The sequence below is a fragment of the Orycteropus afer genome, unplaced genomic scaffold (genome assembly GCF_000298275.1).
Source record: "Orycteropus afer afer isolate SDZICR_OR568_19922 unplaced genomic scaffold, OryAfe1.0 scaffold00118, whole genome shotgun sequence".
Classification (NCBI taxonomy): Eukaryota; Metazoa; Chordata; class Mammalia; order Tubulidentata; family Orycteropodidae; genus Orycteropus; species Orycteropus afer.
The window spans coordinates 5590720-5596236 of record NW_006921705.1 but is presented as its reverse complement, the minus strand read 5'-3'; positions in this window follow the sequence as shown (position 1 = coordinate 5596236).

Here is a 5517-nt window from a genome sequence, read left to right as displayed (position 1 = left end):
AAAACACCTAATGGAGTGGGTGAGAATCATAAAATATAAGATAAATAAGTGAAATATATATTGTGTTTGTGATGATTTCTGAGGAGAAAAAATAAAAATGGAAGAAAAATAGAGTATGTGTCTTTGGGAGTGAATTTTAGATAGTATGGGCCTTCAAAAGTGAATTTGGGAAAAGACTTGGGTGAAGTGAGGGGTGTGTTATGGTCAGGCATTCCTGGCAGAGGTACTGGCCCTGGTAACATGTCTACTGGTAAGGTCCCTGAGGTGGGAGCATGCTGAGGAAATAGTGAGGAGGCCAGATCTCAGTGAATGAGAAGGAAGTAGAAGTTGAGATGAGAGAGGTAATGGGGGACCAGAACATGTAGGTTCTTTTAGGTCACAGTTGCGGAAGATAACATAGAGCCTAAGGCATATGACTGCTAACCAGAAGGCTGGTGGTTCAAACCCACCAGCCACTCCTTGGAGGGAAGGTTGGGCAATCTACTTCCATAGTGATACTGCCTTGGAAACCCAGGGAGGGGTCGCTATGAGTCAGATCCAGCTCAAGGGTACATAACAACAACAACAACAACATGTTTTAACAGAAACATTATGGCTGTGGAGAAAACATTGAAGTGGATGGGGTGAGGGCAGGGCTAGGAGTAGAGTGAGGCAAGTGAGGTGAACCATGCAAAGACAGAGTCAACACCTACGTTTATTTAAATTGTTGATATTTTGTTCTTTAAGGAATTTTTCTATTGATTTTGATTATCTTAAAATATTCCATTAAAATATTATTTGTCTTGATTACTGAATTTTTTGGTGCCCCCTTAAATTTTATACTTGAAACAAGTTCCTAACTCTCTTCCCTCTGGTTGGGAGGTCAAGGGGAGAAGCAGGAGGACCGGTTAAAAGTTATTATAACATCTGCATAAAAGATGATAGATGTTTGGACTAGGATGATGATAGTAGAGGCAGTGAAAATGGTAGAATCTTGAATAAGGAAAAATTGGATGTGTTGTGAGAGAGAAAGAAGGAGTCAGAATGACATGCGGACCTGGGCAACTCAGGTGAATAGTGTTGCTGTTAACTAAGGTGTAGAGTGGAAAGTTGAAGAAGAGCAGTAGCTTACTTTTGGCAGTCTCAAAATTGTTTGAGATCTTCATTGCCTCTCCACATGGAAAACCTGACAGAGCAGTTATATATATGAGTCTGCATTTTACAGGAGAGTTCCAGGCAGAAGATAGTGATTTGGAAGTTTTCAGCATAGAGATGATACTTAAAGCCACGAAACTGGATAAGATCATGTAGTGACTGAATAAGGAGAATAGGTCCAAGGATGGGGCACTCTAACTTCTAGAAGTCAGGGAGACAAGGAGGAATCAGCAAAGGAGATGAACAAGGAACACAGAACAGGAGAAGAATCAGGTAAGTGAGGTGGTTGGGAAGACAAAGTATTTCTGGAATAAAAGAGTGTTCAATTGTGCCAAGTCATGTAGTTAAGATGAAGCCTGAATCATGATGTAAACCCTGGAGCTAGACTTCCAGGGTTCAAATCATCACTGCTCCTTTGTGCCCTGGGCAAGCTCCTTAATTTCTTGGTGTCTTACTTTTCTAAATTTAGGCAATCTCTCTCAGGGTTTCTGTATTGCATGAGTAAATGAATTAAAGGGGCTTTGGAAGAGTTCCTAGGACTGGCATATAGTGGTTACTAGATTAGTGTCAGGCATAGATATGTAAAATCTAAAAGAGCTGAAAGGGAGAAACAATGTAATTAACAAGCATATTAATTTCTCAGTTCAGAGATCCTGCAATAAGAAGTTCCACAGATTCATGGAAAAGTGTAGTTACGTAGATGAGGATGGCTAAGAGAAGAAAGAGACAATGAAACTGAAGTTGGATGGAGGATGGTTACAGTCAGTTTTACAGGACCATATACTCTGTCTAAGGAGCTCTGGTGGCATAGTGCCTAAAGCATTTGACATGAACAGGGGTCGCTATGAGTCAGAACTGATTCGATGGCAGAGAGTTTGGTGGGTTTTTTTTTTTTTTTTTTTGTATATTCTCTCTAAGCGTCAGTTTCTTCATTTTGAATTGAGGTAATATGCAGTCAGTGGACAACACTGCTATGAAGATTGAATGAGAAAACTGTGAAGTGTTTAGTTCTGGTCTAACATAGAGTGAGCACTCCAGCATGACTTACTGATAGTATTAATAACATACTGGAGCAGAGAACACAATGGAAGAATAAAAAAGGAACTGCAGAGTGAAGGAATAGCAAGCAAAGTAACATTTCTTTGTATATTTTCCTTTGTTCTCTTCCTTAAATTCATTCTCAATATGGGTTGGTGGAGGGACTAACAATGTGAAAAACTAAGGGTTTCTTCTACATTCTCTTCTGCCAGCTTTCATTGATGTGTGATTAATGTTTCCCACTCTACCCAGCAGCATTTATTTAGCAATGGAACGTATTGTTCAAATGTATACTCGCCACCATACTTACTATATAAAAATGTTTCCCTCTTATTTCTCCACCCACATCCCAGGGGAAACTCTCTGAGCCTCAGTTTCTTCATGTATAATATTTAAAAAACCACATTTCCTCCACATAGGACTCTTGAAATATTTAAATTAAAATATTTAAAATAATTCCTAGAATTTAATAACCATTCAATAAGGATTAGCTATTAAATTATCTTAATTATTATTCTAATTATGCATTTCTAAATGATTCCAAGAAGTAGAATTTCAAAATGACTCTTGGGAAGGATAGAATTCCAAGTCATTAGTTCCAAGTCATCCCTTTAGAACTAGATCCTAGATTCACCTTTTATTGTCATCCACACACCTAGGACTCTTTCCACGTAGAGTTACCATATTTTCTTATGGCTCCACACTTTTTGCTTTGAATACCCTTCCCCTCACATCCCTAACTCTACCAGATTGGCCCACTAATCCTTCTAGATATTATTGAAGTGTACCCTCTCTGTGAAGCTTTCTCTGACCCGTCCATGAGTAAATTTACTTGCCACTTCCTCAATGCTCTTAAAAAAAAACCAAAAAACCTATATGTTCTCTACTGTTGCATGGTGCTATAATTAACTGCTTACATATCTATTATTCTAACTAAACTGTGAGTTTTCTGAGTGTAGGAATTATGTTGTCTTCATCTTTATTTTCTCAGAAGACTTAGTCTATATTAGGTGCTCAATAATACTTGTGGAACAAATTAATGACTTTAGAGCAGCATTTAAAATTTATTGTGACTTGTTCCCAATCAGAAGCACAATTAATCTGAATCTAATGTCCTAGCACTAATTACTTCTTTGTTATTCTCATTTCTTGAAAGTTCTATCCTGGAATGAACTTTCTGTATGTGCAAATTGATTTGAATGGTTTTTCTACATTTATGAATATGCTATTATATTTGTAAGAGAGATGGAAAGAATAAGACTTCTGGAATGCAGTGACTGAAAATAGAATTGGCATTTAGATTCAATTTTCTTCTTTTCTATGCCTTTCCTGTTTTATATTGGTGACTTTACTGCCTATCTGATGAAGAAAAGAAAGACCTAGAAGTTATTGGGGTACCTGAGTTCTACCTTCGTGAACTTCACATATGTATTGAAATGGACAGCTCATTTCATCACTTGGTTGAGTCTGCGCAGTAGATACTGCCAGAATTCTCTACTGGGGCCAAGGTCAGAACTGTAGTTCCTGGCCTGACCCTGATGGCCTCAGGTGCCAGTGGACACTGGCTCAGGGAGAGAGTGGCAGGGAAACAAAGCCAAAAATAGTTGGGAGAGAAGCAGTAGGTAGAGAGGTAAATTCAGACTCTTCAATCTAGGCCTGTCAGTGGGGTACTATGGGTTTCTCTTTAATCAGAAGTCTGATTTACAAAGAGAAAATGCCTTTCTCTTGTATATAAAAATTAGTCCCATGGATATAACAAAGTTGTGGGAGGAAAGTATGAGAGGATTGTAAGTGAGATTTGTTAACTAGATTTACCTGAAGTTATAGCAATGTTGAAAGATCTTAATACCCCAGTGGAACATAAGCTGGAAGATAAAGAAATAGAAAATGTGGAACAACAAGTTTTTAATTTGTTTAAAATTCTCTCAAAATGGTAAATTGAATCAGACTTGACAAAAGGCAAGAGAAGTAGATGAAGAAAAAGCACACTTAAAGCATGAAGAAAGAATAGCTTGGAAAAAGAAAAGCAGAAATGGTTGTAAATAATAGAGAAGAGATGATGGATGAAAACAATTAAAATTGGAAGATATTCTGGTTAAGGATCAAATGAAGAAATTATTTGCTTTAACAAAAAGATCAATGAATATTAATTGAGTAACTGCTAGATACAAGGCACTGTGCTGAAGAATTTAGAGTTACGACAAAGAGTAGCTCTATTAAAATTATAGGCGTCCCTGGCTGATACAAATGATTACGTGCTTGACTACTAACTGAAAGCTTGGTGGTTCAAACCCATCCAGAGGCACCTGGGTAGAAAAACCTGGCAATCTGCTTTGGAAAGTTTGTGGCCTTGGAATCCTTGGAGGATTCCAAGGAATGGAGGGCAGTTCTGCTCTGCACACAAGGAGTTGCCATGAGTCAGAACAGACTCAATGGCAATGTGTTTGGTTTGGTTTTATTAATATTATATTTCCTATTTGACTGATTTCATTTGATTTTTCTGGAGAGAACAGAAAAGGACACTGAAAGGGAGGAATGACTGCCCTTGTCTTGGTAAGCAGAGGAGAAAGATTCTTTTGTAAATGAATGGACACCTTGGGGCCTGTATTAGCAACCTTTCCAGTGTGTGTTTGAAAATGATGATGGTGTCACTCACCATTGTATCAGCTGGGAGCCTGCAAAACCAAAGCCAGTCTTTCCCCAATGTTTTATTTTGCCTGATGTAGGCGGGACATAACTCTTATGGAACATGCAGACTATGAACACAGTTTTATCATGAATTTCAGCCACTCCTCAGAAGGAAGGTTGGGCAATCTACTTCCAAAGTGATAGCATTTTGGAAACCCAAGGAGGGGTCGCTATGAGTCGGGTCCGACTCAACGGCACATAACAACAATAACAACAATATCTCCTGGAAATTTTATACAGAAAGAATTCCAAGTTATATTGAAATTTTTGGGTTTTTTTTTTAATGCTGGTAAAGAATTTATGATTAAAGTTTATACATTTGTCTGATTATTTTAAGTAAATATTACTCTGCACTGTGTGATTAAAAAAAATTAAATAGTTCGAGTATTCTCCTTGGAAAAATATTTACAATTGGTTTTAAACTTATTTTGGAAGTGAATTAATGAGATATTTCCTTTATTTGCCTAGATATGAACCATATCATAAGCCATAGAAAAATTAACAGAAAATAAGCATCACATCAAGTGCCAATATGCCAATATCAAGTTTTAAATGCAAAATGTACAAGCAAAAATGAATCAATTAACTTGCATTCTCTCTGTGTTATAAAGGCCCTAGTAATAAATTATGCATTCATTTGGGCCTGGTCAATATTGG